Source organism: Tupaia chinensis, unplaced genomic scaffold (assembly GCF_000334495.1).
Source record: "Tupaia chinensis unplaced genomic scaffold, TupChi_1.0 Scaffold000475_1, whole genome shotgun sequence".
NCBI lineage: Eukaryota > Metazoa > Chordata > Mammalia > Scandentia > Tupaiidae > Tupaia > Tupaia belangeri.
In genome coordinates, this window is record NW_006159984.1 from 225994 (window position 1) to 243252 (window position 17259).

Sequence of the window (17259 nt, forward strand, 5' to 3'; positions counted from 1 at the left end):
TGCCATAGGATGCCTGCACTTACCAGAGAGACACAGAGAGGCAGTGAGAAGGAAAGTAAGAAATCACCTTCCAAGGGGATGACCATGATACTATTTCTTCTTCTCTATTTTCCTCTTGGGATTTTGGGCATGCACACACATGTGCTTGTCATGATTTTCAAGTCCCTAGGTCTGGGACTCAAACCAAGGTCAGCCATGTGAGAATATAGCACCTTCACCATTCCATCCAGCTGGTGTGTCAAAATTTCAACTTTAAAGTCATCTTTAAGCTTCTTCCCTCTCCCTTCTCTGACTCTTATTTTGAACTTCCCTGTAACAGACTTCTGATCTGCATTGCTTTGCTTTATCCCTAGCTCTTTATACCTATTTTTTTTAACTCATAACCTCTCCAACTATGCCATCAACATATTTTACATACCACACTAAGATATTGATCTCCCCCCAAATCTCCCTTGTCTGGGAGGATGAGTGACATTTTCCACTTTGAACCTCTACAACTGGAAAAAGTCACTGAAAAAGCACTGCCCCCCCCCACATGCACACAGAGACACATCTTCTATATTACATCAATGAGTTGAAACTTTTAGAATGTGAAATTCTTAGGACCAGCAGATGGAAGAATGGTTGCATTGCAGGACTCCCATGTGGTTGATCACAGTTTGAGTCCTGAACCTGGTTGTTTGAAACTCATACCAGGCATGTGTGTGTGCATCCCCAAAAATCCCAAGAGGAGAATGGAGAAGAGATTGCAGTGTGCTATCCTTCCTGGGGGTGATTTATCTCTTTCTGTCTCTCTGGCAAGCACATACGCTCTACAACAAAAATCGCTTTAAAAAAGAACATGGATTCTCCACATTGACAATAGATTATTATTTTTTAAATAAATATATCAGAAATCAAGAATTCAAATGAGTTTGCCTGTCCTAAATGATCACTTTGAAAGGTTAAATGTGTATTCCAATTATACTCCTACTGCTCAGGAAATTTTTGAAATTTTCCTTTAGAATTCTTTTCCATGTTTTCATATGCTCCAGTCTTTCAGTTTTTGCCATAGAGTGCAGACATTTCATATATATTAGGTAGGAACATACGATGCCTCTCTTTCATAGTCTGGCTTCCTTTGCTTAGCAGTAAATCTTGCATATTTTTCTACTTTATCAAATGCAAAGGTCTTATTGTTTTTACGATTGAATAGTATTCCATGGTGTATATGTGCCATGATTTTTCAATCCATTCATCTGTTCTAGGACATTTGGGTTGGTTCCATATCTTAGCAATTGTGAATAATACCACAATAAACACAAATGTGCAAGTACTTTTCTGAATGTTTTCCTATCCTTTGGATAAACACCAAGGAATAGAATTTTGGTATTATATGGTAGATCAATTTGTAGGTCTTTGAGGAAACTCCATATGTTCTACACAGTGACTGTGCTAATTTACATTTCCACCAACAGTGTAGGAGAGTTTCCTTTTCACCATAGCCTCACCAGCACTTACAGTTTTTTTTTTTATTTATTTTTTAATCTTAGCCATTCTGACTGGGGTTAGGTGATATTGTGGGTTTGATTTGCATCTCCCTTATAATAAGGGATGCTGAGTATTTTTCATTTGATCTTTGGCTGTTCATGTCTTCCTTAGAGAGTTGTCTATTTAGCTCATTTACCTATTTTTTAATTGGGTAAGCTGCTTTAGTTCCCTGTATACTCCGGTTGATAGGTATAGGTTAATAGTTCCTTATCTGAAACATAGTTTGCAAATAAATTCTTCCATTCCAATGGTTGCTTATTCAGTCTAATTATTCCTTCTTTTGCTAAGCAGAAGATGTTTTAACCTGATGTAATCCCATTTGCCTAATTTTGAGAATATTGTCTTTCCTTTAGGGGTCTTATTTAAGAAACCTTTGTCTACCCCGATGTCTCCAAGAGTTTCCCTGTGTTATTCACCAGTAGGTATATAGTTTAAGGCCTTAGGTTTAGAACTATGGTCCATTTTGAGATGATATTTGTTAATGGTGAAAAATAGGGGTTTATTTTCATCTCTCTATAGGCAGATATCTAGTTTTTCCAGCACCATTTGCTAAAGAGATTTTCTTTTCTCCACTGGATTGACTAGTGCCTGTTAAACGTCAGTTGACTGTGCATTTAGAGGTTTATTTCTAGGCTCTCTATTCTGTTCCATTGGTACACATACTTGCTTTTGTGCCACTACCATCCTGTTTGAATATTACAGCTTTGCAATATATTTTAAGGTCAGGGAGTGAGTTGCCTCCTACTTCATCGTTTTTGTGCAGTATTGCTTTGAAAATACAAGGTCTTTTATGCTTCCAGATGAATTATTTGATTCTTTTTTCTAAATCTATGAATAATATCTCTGGTTATTTGATTGGGACTGCATTAAATTTGTAAATTAATTTGCGTAGGATTGACATTTTAATTATATCAATTCTTCCAATCCAGGAATGTGGGAATTCTTTTCATTCTTTCGTGTCATTTTTGATTTTTTAACTAGTTTGTCATAATTTTCCTTGTAGAAGTCTTTGATTTGTTTATTTAAGTTTATTCCTAGATATCTTCTTTATTTTGTAGCTATTAGAAATGAAATTGCTTTCTTTAATTTTACCTCAGCCAGTTAGTTCACTGTTAGTGTATAGAATTGCTGTTGATTTTTGAATACTGATTTTGTATCCTGCCACTTTACTGTATTCATGCATCACTTCTAGGAGATTTTTGTGCATTATTTTTTGGTATTCTGTGTATATAATCATGTCATATGCAAATGGGGATAATTTAACTTTTTTCTCTCTTTGAATACCTTTTATTTTAGTCTCTTGTTTGATTGCATTGGCTAGGACTTCCAGTACTACGTGGAAAAAGAGTGGATATCCAGTTTTTCTAGCACCATTGGTCAGCAATGTATGCATGTTGGAATGTTTATTTTACAAGCTAAGTGACATATGTGATTGAAAGTATAAAAGAAATTTAATTAAAAATGTATATTTAAAAAAAGAAAAAGAAAAAGAGTAGAAAAATTGAGAAGGCTTGTGTTCCAGTTTTTAGTGAAAAGGCTTTCAGCTTTTCCCCATTTAGTATAATGTAAGCTATGGGTTTTTCATAGATGGCTTTTATTGTGTTTAGTAATATCCCTTCTATACCATTTTTGCTGAGAATCTTAATCTTGAAAGGATTTGGTACTTTTTTTTCTGCACCAATTGACATAATCATAAGATTTTTCTTTCTTTCTGTTAATAAAGTGTATTACATTTATGGTTTTAGATATGTTGGACCATTCTTCTTGTATCCCTGGAATAAAGCCTCCCTGGCTGTGGTGTATAATCAATTTTTTTTTTTTTTTTTTTTTTAAGACAGGGTCTCACCATGTCATGATTATCCTGTCTCGGTCTTCCAGCAAGAATTACAGACACACAACACCACAACTGGCTTGCCTTTTCTTTTCTTTTTTTTTTTTTAAGATATGGTCTTGCTATTTTGCCCAGATGAGTCTCACACTCATGATCCTCCTGATTTAGGCTCGACCAGCAGGTTACATGGTGGTTAAGGCACTGGAGTCCCACATGGTGGAGAGCAGTTCTAGATCCAGACATGGTGGTTTGCTTTCTTCTCACATTCTCCCTATTTCACTTGCTCTATCTCTGATGAATGTGCATTTCCTACAGGAAATTTTTTTAAATAACAATAATAAATAAAATAATTATAAAAAAAGCTCTTTTCACTTGTCCCTCCCCTTTTTTGGGGGGCAAATATTTCATATCATATGTATATTTTAATTGCTTGTTTTAGGAATAAAAGAAATCCATGGTATTTTTAAAATGAAAAGTTTTCTATCAAAATACATTTTATATTGGGCAAATGAATAAGGCAGACAAATAGATCTGCACAAAATCTACACAAAATAAACATCATCTTTGTTGGATTTTGGCTTAATTCAGTCCAGAGTAAGCATATTTACCCTGATTCTCTAGAGCTGCTCAACTTCCAAGTTCAGAAATTATTAAAAATAATTAATTGTGGTATTATTATGTTAATATTCATTTCTCACTCCACATCATTTTCTTAAAGAGAAGCATCTTTTTATTTAATTTTTTATACATTCAATCACCTTATTTAGTTTACAATGTGAATATTTCAATATGTGAACATTTCTCCCTAGTCTAGTTGATTAAACTATAAAATATCTTCAACAGATAATACCACATTTCTTTGTCCCATTAATGCTTCGCCTCCGTATTTTTCTTCTAAATGTTCTTCCTCAGGCCCTACTTTTCCACACACACACACTTTATCTGGTATTTACACCCATTTATTGTGTTTGTATATCCTTTAGTCAATCAATTTCAGTCATAGAGTGTGGACACTTGGTATATATTAAGTGGAGACATACAATGTCTCTCTTTCATAGCCTTGGCTTGCTTAACTCAGCAGTAAATCTTCCATATTCTTCCACTTTCTGTCAAAAGCCAGGGATCAACGTTTATTGCAGCAGTATTCACAATTGCTAAGACATGGAACCAACCCAAATTCCCCCTAACAGATGAATGGATTGAAAACTGTAAGGTTTTTGTTGTTGTTATATCCTTCTCTGTTTGGGGGATGAGGGTGATGGAGGCTTCATAAAATGGATTTGGGGGAACTAGCAGTTAGCATAATGGCTATGTCGGGGGACTCCCACGTAGTCGACCGAGGTTTGTGTCCCGACCCAGTGGCTTCAAACTCACGCCTGGCGCGTGTGTGTGCGTGCCTAAGATCCCAAGAGGAGAATGGAGGAGAAGGGATTGCGGCGTGACCATCCCCCCTGGGGGGGGTGATTTCTCGCTTTCTTTCTCTATATCTCTCTCTGTCTGGCGAGCGCACGCGCCCTATAGCGAAAATCTCTCCAAAAAAAAAAAAAAATGGATTTGGGGGGGTTCCTTCATTTTGGATCTTTAGAAATGGTTTGAGTAATAAAGGCGTTAGCTCTTTAAAAGTTTTGTAGAATTCAGAAGTGAAATCATCAGGATCTGGACTTTTCTTTCTCTGGAGGTTATTTTTCCCTGATTCAGTTTCATTACTTGTTATTGGTTTATTCAGGCTTTCTATGTCTTCCTGATTTCTGATAGCTTATATGTGTCCAGAAATTTAACCATCTAATTCAGATTTCCTTGTTTGTTGGTGTATAGTCACTCTTAGTATTCTCCAGTGATTTTTTATGTTTCTATTATATCTGTCATAATATTGCCTATTTTGTTGCAAATTTGACTTATCTGGTTCCTTTTTCTCTTAATTAGTCTAGCTAATGTTGTATCAATTTCATTTGTCTTCTCAAAGAACCAGTTTTTTTGGCTTCATTTATTTTCTGTATAGTTCATTTATTATCTATTTCATTTATTTATTCTCAAATCTTTATTATTTCTTTTCTCCTGGCATTTTTTTGTTTTTGTTGTTTTTCCAGTTCCCTGAGGTGAGTTTTTAGGTTGTCTATTTGCCACCTTTTCATCTTTTTCCTATGTGCACTTATTGCTATGAACTTCCCTTTTGTGACAACTTTCACTGTGCCAAATAGATTATGGAAATTTGAGTAATTCTTGTTGTTGGTTTCAGTGAATCTTTTGATTTTAGTCTTAATTTCTTCAGTGGTTGTAAAGTCATTCAGGAGTAGGTTGTTTAGTTTCAATATGTTTGTGTATTTTTGAGGGAGTTTTCTGAAATTAATTTCCAGTTTAATTCCATCATGGTTGGAGAAGATGCTAGATATATTTTCTATTTCCTTGAATTTTTAAAGGCTTATTTTATGCCCTGTCATGTGGTCAATCTTCAAAAAGGTTCTATGGGAGGGGGTGAGAAAAAAATGTATATTTTGTGGTTCTTGGGTGAAAAGTTCCATAAATGTCTGCAAAGTCCATTTCATTTTCAGTGTCATTTAGATCCTGTACCTTTCTTGTTTTTTTTTTTTTGTTGTTGTTGGTTTTTTTTTGTTGTTGTTGTTGTTTTGTCTTGACAATCTGTCCAAAGGTGATAGTGGGGTATTGAGATCTTCAATGATTTTATTGTGCTGCACTTTCTCTCTCCCTTGAGATCTATCAGTCTTTCTTGCACATATTTTGGTGCTCCTGAGTCGAGTGTGTATATATATATATATATGCTATTTATATCTTCTTGGGGAATTAGCCCTTACTGTATAATGTTCTTCTTTGTCTCTTCTTACAGTTTTTGTCTTAAAGCCTATTTTGTATGATACCAGTATCACAACTCCAGCCTTTTTTAAATTCCCATTTGCTTGAAATACATTTTTCCAGTCATTTACTTTTAGTCCGTATATTTATTTTTCCACGAGGTGCATTTCTTGTAGGCAGAAAACAGAGGGCTTCTGTGTTTTATTCATTCAATCAGTCTGTGTCTTTTGATTGGGATTATTTAATATATTAACACTCAATGTTATCGATATTTGTAGATTTGTCCCTGCCATTTTGTTTTCCAATTTCTTGGTTGTTTTTTGTTCAATTATTTCTGTCTGTCTCACTTTAGCTTTCCAGTACGATTTTTTTGTTTTGTTTTGAGAGAAATGCTTGCTATAAGGTATATGTGCTCACCATAGAGAAAGAGAGACAGAAAATGAGAAATCTCTCCCCAGGGAGGATAGCCATGCTGCAATCCCTTTTCCTTCAATCTCCTCTTGTGATTTTGGGCATGCGAGCACGCCTGGCATGAGTTTTTTAAGCCACTAGGTCCATGACTGTAACCATGGTCGACTATGTGGAAGTCCAGCAACATAAGCATTATACCATCTGCTGGCCCCTTCCAGCATGATTTTTAAGCCACTGGGTCCAGGATTCGAACCACAATGGCCACGTGGGAATCCAGCACTGTAACTACTATGCCACCTATGCCCCCCCCCACAGCTATTAATAAGTAAAATGCACTTGAATTTCTCCCAGAGAATTTGAATTTCATATCACAACAGGAATACAAAGATCAACTAGCACTTTTATCTGTTAATACCTCCAACAGAGGCATAGTACTTTTTTTGAGTCAATAGGATAATAACTTTTGACAATGTAAGTATACTACTGGCTGCATAGACTATCATAAATCACTAATATATGAATGTTATAGACATGATATGCTATGTACAAGTGCTTGATACTTGTCTCTCTGTCTCAATTGGCTTCATCCTGATTACATAAGGGTAAAAAGACTCAAATTGTCTTCAGTAGAGGCTCTTTCCCATTTTGTGTGAAAGTACTACTAGACAAAAGAAAAAGAAAGAAAGAAAGAAAAAGTAGCACTGGCCTCATAGCCTAGTGCTTAAGGGAGCCATATCCCACATCGTCGACCACCTTATTTGAATTCTGGCCAGGGCACCTTAAAAAACGTATTGAAGGGAATTATCTTTGGGACTAGAAGCACTCAACCCAGTGCTCCTTGCTGCCTGGGCTCAAACTGATCACTAGGACCCTTGGGCCTGGTCTCAGCAGGTCTCTTCTGCTGAATACATCCTCATCTCTTGGAATTATCTTCAGAGCTTGCAGCATTGTGCCCACCTTGCACTCCCTGCTGCCTAAGCTCAACCTGCCCAATTCCCAGCATTACACCAGGGCCAGGTCTAGGCAGGCCTCTTCTGATGAATGTATCCACACCTCCCATAATTATCTTTGGAGCTTACTGTACTCTATCAACCCAGCTTTCCCTGCTGCCTAGGCTCCACCAACCCACAAGGAGACATGTACCTATTCTCATCTCTCTTCTCCTGAGTGTACCCTCACCTCCCAGGGTTATTTTTGAAAGTTAGTGTTCGGTACACACTAAGTTATATCTCCTTAGCTTGTTCCTACCTCATGAAGAGCTGAAAGTTTGCTAGAAGAATCAATCACCAGATGTTACCAGTATAAACTTAATCTGCTCTCTGATCACACCAAATAATTAAGGATACAATTCCCTCTTCCAATACTACAGAATCTACTCCAATAAGTATAAAAAAGTGAATATTGTATCAGATGATAAAAAAAAACCAGTGCAGATCTTCAAGAAATATGAGAAAACAAGGAGCTAATTCTTTTCCCAGGTGAGTGCAGTAGCTTCTCACCAATGATGGAAAGCACAAAACCATTCACGGAAATGTCAGAAAAAGAATTCTGAACATTCATAGTGACAACACTGAATGAGATGCAAGAGAAAACAATCAATTCCAGAAAAAGAAAGATGAATTTCATAAACAGATAGACATGCTGAAAAAGAATCAAACAAGACTTCTGGAAATGAAGAATACAGTACAGGAAATTAATATCTCCCTCAAAAGAATTAACAGAAGAAGAAAGAAATTTTGACAATGAAGACAAAGTCTCCAACATATACCAAATTACAAAAGAGAATGAAAAACAAATAAACAAACAAACAAAACAAAGAAAATGAGGATAATATACTGGATATTCTAAAGAAGATGAAATACCCAAATATCCATATAATGGATATTCCAGAAGGTGAGGAAGCTGCTAAGGACATGGAAAACTTCTTTCAATCATTTCTATCTGGAAACTTTCCAAAACTAGAGAAACATGGAAAAATTAAGACCTACGAAATAAAAAGAATGCCAATAGAATCAACATACATAAAAATGTCCTCCCCCACCTCACCCTCATACATCATAGCCAGATTGGTAAAAATCAAAGACAAAGATAAAATTCTAAAATGACAAGAGAGACATGTCAAGTTACTTATAAAGGTTATCACATTGGGCTAACACCAGACCTCTAAACTAAAACAATGCAAGCAAGAAAAGAATGAGAAGATATATTTAAAACATCAAACAAATTCAACCAAGAATACTATATATACAGCAAGATTATCTCTCAAATAAGATAAAAAAAAGTATTCTCAGATAAACAAAAACTGAAAGAATTCACCAATACTAGACCAGCTCTTCAAGACGTATTGAAGAGAGTATTGTATCAGAAAAAAGAGAGAGAGAGAGAGAGAGAGACAAACAGAAATGTGAGAACAAGAAAATGGCTAACAAAATGACAAGGATAAGTCCACAAATGTGGATGATAGTATTGAATGTTAGAGGATTAAATTTCTGCAATAAAAAACACAAACTGGCTTAGTCGATAAAAAATAGAAGTGTCTTTATGCTGCCTACAAGAAACATAACACACTGATAAAGACACACATAGTCTAAAAGTGAATGGCTAGAAATAGATATTCCATGCAAACAGAAACAACAACAACAAAAAAACTGAAGTTCCAACACTGAAATCAGATGAAACAGATTTTAATACAAGACATATAAAAAGAGACAAAAAAGAAAATTATGTAGTACTAAAAGGACTTGTTCACCAAGAAGACTGAACACTTTCAAATATCTATTTTCCCAATTCTGGAGGACCCAAATACATGAAAGAGACTATTAGATCTCAAGGGAGACATAGATAATAACACAATAATAGTTGGGGATTTCAGCATCCCCACTGTCTCCTCTGGACAGATCATTTAGACAAAAACCTAAACAAAAAGATACTAGACCTAATAACACAATATATAAAATGGACTTTACAGACACCTAAAGAATATTTTACCCAACAACCACAAAATGTACATTTTTCTCACCCCCCACATGGAACATTTTCCAAGATTGACCACATGATAAAGCAGAAAACAGGCCTTTACAAATTCAAATTATAGAAACTGGGAGTTGTCTGGAAGTCCGGGGACAACTGCCCAACTTAAATCATGTTAGGATGTGCTCAATTAAAACTCTGTTAAGTTGACTGGTTTATTTTTCTTTCGACAGTTTTGGTATCAGAAGCAGGATCTGAAGTAGAGCTTCCAGTGACCCCAGGAGCAGCAGGTGACCACACAAGGTACCTGTGGAACTTCTTGTTGTCCATTGTTCTCTCATAGCAACTGGAGATCACTGATTACATCAATGAAGATTAACCGAATTAAGCACTTTTTATTCTGGGCAAGCAGGGAGAAATGACTGGTTTCAGTTCTTTGCAAGAGGTATCAAGATAAGCAATGATTGGCAAGGCTGCAGAAGCTAGGGTGGAACAGATCAAGACAACTCTTAGATCTTCAGTTTGATACAAGTATCTATAGGGACTTGGCAGGGTTAAAATATGAAGCATTCTCATTTTGGAGGGGGGGCAGAGGAAGAAGCATTAAGAACTTTTCAGAAAACTGAGATCTTTTGTATCCGTGTGTGTGTCCATGTATACATGTTATGTGGTATGGTGTATGTCTATATTTGATAAAAGGCTTTAAGTAATTCCATTCAACTTATACAAAGGGTGGTCATTAAATTAATTTTAATGATTTTCAAGTTCACATATGGCTTCAACTATGGTTAAAAAAAAAGAATTTAGTAAGTAAAGATCTTTGCAGTTTCCAATATAGACTTTGTCCAGAAATTTATTGATCAGACAATATCATACTTTTTTAATGTAGTTGGTTAATAAAACAGCTGGTATTTATGTGTTATGTTACATGGTGGATATCTGACCAACAGGAAAAATGAATTAGTGACTAGACTTCTGTAATATTTTGTTACAGAAAATCGGGACAAAATGGTTAAAGAAAAGTTTTAAGTGCTGTTAGATAAGACTGACTTTCCTAAAGTTTGGTTTTTGGTTCTCTTATGGTTCATTTATATGATTTATGACTAAAAGTGATAAAAATTAAATCTTATAAAGGACATTTTATATGCGATCCATATGTTGTTCTCTGGGTTGTTCTGTTGTTATCTCAGTGTCATATCTGGCTGCTGTAGTCTGTCATGTATGCTGTTTTTAGCTTTGGTGTCAACAGACACTGAGTTAACCATTTTTCATTTTCTGCTGACAGTTAAGTCAAATATTTAAGCTCTTTTGCTATATTTGACAAGATTTATCCAAAATCAAATTCTAAATTAAATTCCTTTACCTCGAAATAAATTTTGAATATTTACAAAGGCTCCCTGAAATAGCCAAAATAGAAATATTAGAACAATTAGGCTTAAATTGCTGAAATGTCTTATAGCCAATGTTTAGCCTGTCAACTTAATATTAAAAAGACAGCAAAAATTACAAGTTCATCTCTACTATTTAATATGTTAAATTATCTGGGAAACAATGTCAAATCAAGTACTTTAAATTTTATTTATATTATGTTTAAAATAAATGTATGGATATTTTATGTGTATATGTGTACTTATGTATGTGTGTATTATAGACATATTGTGTTCCAAAACGAATTGAGATTCAGAAATCTATAATGTGATATTTATTAGTCATATTGTAGGTTATTATGTTAAATTGATGTGTGTAACAAATATAGCCAAATTTCTTTGTCAGTTATAATTTTTTTCCAGATCTTTAACTTTGGTTAGTTCAAGTCTTAATTCTCTCTCTCTCTTTCTCTCTTTTATTTTTTTCCGAGAGATTTTTGCTACAGGGCATGTGTGCTCACTAGAAAAACAGAGAGAGACAGAGAGACAGAAAGTGAGAAATCACCCCCCAGGGGGTTGGCCATGCCACAGTCCTTTCTCCTCTGTTCTCCTCTCGAGATCTTGGGCATGTACGCACATGCACCTTGAGTGAGTCTAAGACACCTGGTCTGGGACTTGAACCGTGGTTGACTACATGGGATTCCAGCGACATAGCCATTATGCCAACTACTGGTCTTAATTCAAGTCTTAATTCTCATGGTTAATTGCTTTGTTTGATTAAGACTTAGCAAAACTGGCATAGAAGGGACATTCCTCAAGCCATCTATGATACATCCAGAGATAATATCATACTGAATGAGGAAAAGTTAAAAATGTTTCCAAAATTAACTGGAACAAGAAAAATCTTCCCACTTTCTCCACTCCTCTTCAACATAGTACTGGTAATTCTAGCCAATGCAATCAGATGGGAGAGTCAAACGAAAGGAATTAAAATAGGAAAAGAAGTTAAATCATCTCTATTTGCAGATGATATGATTCTATACATAAAAAATCTGAAAGCATACACACACACACATACAAAAACAAACACCTGGAAGTGATAAATAAATACAATAAAGTGGCAGGACACAAAATTAACATAGAAAAATCTATAGCATTTTTATACACCAAGAATGAACAAACTGAGAGAGAACTGAAAATAACAGCCTCATTTACAATAGCCATAAAAACAATAAGATATCTAGGAATAAATCTAACCAAAGGAGTCAATGAGCTCTACCTGAAAAACTATAAAATATTGAAAAAGAAATTTTTAAAAATTTACATGTACTTGGATTGGAAAATTAGTATAAGTAAGATGTCAATCCTATCCAAAGTAATACATAAATTCAATGTAATTCTGATCAAACTACCAGAGATATTTCACACAGAAATAGAAGAGGCAATCATGAAAGACTCCATATAATGATGAGAATAGCGTGCAAGGTAAATAGAGTAAGAGGTATCTCACTTCCTGACCTCAAAACATATTACAAAGCGGTGATAATTAAAACAGCATGATATTGGCACAAAAACAGGCAGGCAGACCAAGGAGCAAAATTGAGAACCCCAAAATAAACCCCAAAACATAAATTAAACTCATCCTTGATAAAGGGCACAAGATAATCCAGTGGGGAAAAGAAAATCTCTTCAGCAAATTGTGCTGGGAAAATATCCACCTGTAGAAGAATGAAATTGGACCCTATTTCTCACCGTTAACGAAAATCAAGTCAAAATGAATTTTGAGTAAAAAAATCTCAGCATATAAAACCGCTAGTTGAGGGGGACCAGCAGTTAGCATAATGGCTATGTTGCTGGACTCCCACGTAGTTGACCGCGGTTCACGTCCCAGACCTGGTGGCTTAAAACTCACACCGGGCGCATGTGCGTGCATGCCCAAGATCCCGAGAGGAGAATGGAGGAGAAGGGATTGTGGCGTGGCCATCCCCCTTAGGGGGTGATTTCTCGCTTTCTGTCTCTCTGTCTCTTTCTGTCTGTCTGGCGAGCGCATGCACCCTATAGCGAAAACCTCTCAAAATAAATAAATAAATAAAAATGCTAGTTGAGAAACCAGGGAAAACTTTTGAAGACCTTGGAATAGGCAAAGACTTCTTAAAGAAGACCTCCAAAGCACAGGCAATAATCCCCAAAATAAAGAAGTGGCACTACATTAGGCTAAAATTTCTTCTGTATAGCAAAAGAAACAATAACTAAGATGAGAAGAGAACCCTCACATTGGGAGGAAATATTTGCAAACTGTGCCTCAAATAAGAGTCTGATAACCCAGAACATACAGGGAACATGAGCAGCTTACCTGCAAAAAAAATAATCCAATCAAAATATGGGAAAATTAGTGAACAGACAACTCTCCAAAGAACATACATTTTCTCTTCAAGAAAGACATACTAATGGCTAAAAAGCATATGAAAACATGCTCAACATCTATCATAAGGGAAATGCAAAGCAAAACCACAACGAGATATCACTTAACGCAGTCAGAATTGCTAAAATTTATTAAAAATATAGAATGATAAAGTGCTGGAGGGGGTGTGGTGAAAAGGAAACTTTCCTACACTGTTGGTAGAAATGTAAATTTGTACAACCATTGTGAAGAATGATATGCTGATTCCTCAGAAACCTACAAATAGAACTACCATAAGGCCCAGTAATTCAGCTCTTTGGGTGTTTACCCAAAGAATAGGAAAATCCTTAGGCAGAAAAAACAATGGCTCATTCATGTTGATTGCAGCATTATTTACAATTTCTAGGACATGGAAATCAAGCCAAATATCAAAAAACAGATGAGTGGATTGAAAAAAAAAAGTGGAATATATACTCTATGGAATACTACACAGCCATAAAAACAATGAAATCCTGACATTCAATGCAAAGTAGATGAATATGGCAGAGTTAATGCTAAGCAAGGCAAAACAGACTATGAAAGACAGACTTTGTATGTCCCCACTCAATATATAGCAAATGTCTGTGCTTTATAGCAGAAATTAAAGATTGGAAGGTATAATAGCAGGGAGGACAACTGTAGATACAAGAGATATCAAGGGAGGGATAATAAAGAGTAGGTAGTAGTGGGAGAGATGGAGAGGAACAGGGAAAAGAAACAATACATTTAATTTGACACAGAAATGGAAAGTTATTTGCTGATGATAATGTATATATTAATGTGAACAAAAATGAAAACATAATCTGACCTCCTGATTGAACCTATAAACTTATGTTACTGTGGTTAGGGTCTTTTCTCCCCATATTTAAGTGACTTGCACTATAATTTTCTTTAGGATTTTTAAAACTCGGATTAAGCACTGGATATATCCCCTTACAGTGATTAAATAGCCAGGTTGCTGGTAGTATAATACAGTTTTTACAAAAACAGGCATCCAGACAAAGAGACACAAGTGAACATAACAAATACTCTCCACTCTGATATTTGCATCTTCTAAATTTGTCCCTAACCTAAGACTTACCAGTCAGTGAGTAGATACTAGCTTCACATTCACGTTATTCCCCAACAGCTACTGTAATTTTCCTGTAAGCTGATAGTATCTCCTTCCTCAATGAACATACACTCTTTATTATGTATAGAGAGAGTGGTTGCATGTGCTAGTAAGATATATATAACCTAAAAGTTTAATATTGGAAACATTTATGTAATTGGTACAAAGAACTAATTTCACAATGGGAATAAAGGCTATGTACCCTGGCTTCTCAGTTCCCATTTTGAAGTCTAAGGAATAGGTTGAACAGCCCATAAAAAATAGGACCAGGACTAAGGTAAGATGAGCAAGGCACTTTCATTAGACATAAAACTTAAGGACTTGCCAAAACAAAACATAACAAAACACTCAATAATGAGAATAAATACTCTTTCATTTCTATCTATCCATCTATCTACCTATCTATATCTATCTATCTATCTATATTAGATTTTAATGTGTATACTCACTAGAGAGAAATAGAGAGAAAGTGACAAATAATCCCCAGGGGGATGGTCACACCATAATCCCTTCTCCTCCATTCTTCTCTAGAGATTTTGGGCACTCTCCCACACGCGCCTGGCATGCATTTCAAGCTGTCAGGTCCAGGGCTCAAACTGTGGTTGACTATGTGAGAGACGAGCATCTTAGCCACCATGCTACCAGCTGGTTCCTTGATACAATATTTTTTATAAATTCAAAATGAATGCAAATATCCATGATGAACATATTCAAATAGTAAATAAAGACAGGATCAGTCCTACTGATTTTTCCTTTTGCCTCAGGCACTATTAAAAAGAAAGCCACATTGTACAAAATACTCCAGAAACCATGACCTTTCATGTTCTGTAAGAGCACGTGCCTTGATTGCTAGAACCTGGGTATTACCTGGTACTCTACCAAGTGGATTAGCAGATGTATAACAGATGAGTAGTGAGAGCTCTCAGAATCTGCCCACAGCCCAGAAGGTAAAAAGTCACTCTTTTTTAGAAAGGCTGCCAAGACAGATGTCAAGATGATATTGAGTACCTACTGTTTTCTTCAATGCTGGTGAAACTTCTTAATCAGAGAAATGGGTTCTCCTGAGGAAGTTGTGGGGAATCTGACTGGATTAATTCATGCATGCCTGAAAGAACAAAAAAAGCAATGATCAGGTGCAGCATGGAGAATAGCCTGAGTGGACAGGGAAACTTAGCAGGTGGATTCTAAAATCCCGGAAAGTGGATTACCATGAGCAAAGACACATATGGAGAGAATTAAACTTAGCCCTTAGTGGTAGCAAAATAGAGTGGGAATCCCTTTATCATTTGACAAATCTGTTTGTCTGGAAGTCTTTGGAAAGGGTAAGAGAAGGTAGAAATGTCAGTGGCAAGGTTCACAAGTCCCACCCTAGTCACAAGGAGCTCTTAACTATGATGAACTATACTAGAAAAATTCCACAGCATCTAGTCAAACTCACAACACAGTGGAAGGGTAGAAGCTGTCTTTTTCTCATTCAGGGATCTATTCTGAAGAGTCCAAATGACCATAACTGTTTCAGTGATAAGTAAATACACCTGAAAAGAGACCTAGATGACCATTAGTTGTCAGCACTTTATATCACTATGGCATACAAAATGAATTTTCTCATCCAGAATACAAACACCGAATATTGGCCAAATCAAAGATAGTAGTATATCTACTATTTTCAACAGAAATTTTTTTATTTTATATTTCTTAACTGTTTTACTTCTTTCTTTTTTCCCCTTGATTCCTCCCTCCAACCCTCTGTTATTTCCCAATTTCCCACCCTCCTTCCATGCTGTCTCTGGTAACACACTTACTCTCTGTGCCTATATCATCCAATATTTCAGTTTCTGCCATAGATTTAAGACAATTGATATGTATTGAGTGGGAATATACAATGTCTGTCTTTCATTTTATGACTTGCTTCACACTTAGCAGTAATCAATTTATCATTGAGTTTACAAGTTTCTTGTTTCACTGTCAGTCCACAAGTTTTTGATGGCTGGTGATTTTTCTCTTCACATAGTAAAGAATACTGGTTCCCATACTATTGCAAAAAATAAAAGTAAGAGGAACACTTGTTCCTGGTGATTAGTACATTCTTAGGTAATCCTACTATTGGATTGTCAGAATATATTTAAATATATTGCCCACCTAAGATTATCCCCTTCTGTGTTCATTTAATTCCCCCTTCTACTAACTAAAATGTATCTTTCTCTGTGTTTTATCTCCTTCACTTTGTAAAGTGAAATGTAGTTTATCTGAATGATTACAGTTAATCAGCTAATATGTAATCACTTCTCGTAATATTTTCACTTCATTAGGAGATTCCTAGAGACACAGTGCCTTAAAGAATTTAGTCTACTATGGGACATTTTAGGCAAACCTGGGCAAGATATTATTAGGTAAAGTGGAACAGAGAAAGGTGAGGTGGAAGTTTTGGTGCCCCTAAATCACCCCACATAGAACACTACCTACAAGCATTGCAAGGATACATATAGGGCAACTTTGTGTAGAAAATAACCTATACCCTCACTCCTATTTAAAAGAACTTTTTTTGTATGAATCCTTCACTTGTATTGATTTTAACTTGCACTTAAAGCCATATATATTTATCTTATTTTCTGACAAAAAATCTTTTTTTTTTTTTTGTTAAAACTTACCATGTCAAGACTAGTGGGGGGTGGGGTGGTTAAGGTGCTGGACACTTCCAAATGACTGACTATGGTTCAAATCCCCAACCTCACTTTCTCTCTCTCTTTCTCTCTCTCTCTCTCTCTCTCTCTCTCTCTCTCTCATGTGTGTG

At 35.7% G+C, this 17259-nt stretch overlaps 1 protein-coding gene across 12 annotated transcripts in view; it reads right to left on the reverse strand.

The window, feature by feature from the left end:
- GPR174 (G protein-coupled receptor 174) overlaps positions 1–17259 on the reverse strand; it is a 62313-nt gene that overhangs the window by 36488 nt on the left and 8566 nt on the right. For 8 of the 12 annotated variants that reach the window (XR_003550601.1, XM_027774728.1, XM_027774725.1 and 5 more), the window contains exon 2: positions 15477–15573. The gene's annotated coding sequence lies outside the window, so the exon portion shown is untranslated. The remainder of the gene's footprint in view (positions 1–15476; positions 15574–17259) is intronic. The other 4 variants (XM_027774726.1, XM_027774724.1, XM_027774721.1 and 1 more) reach the window with 1 other exon arrangement.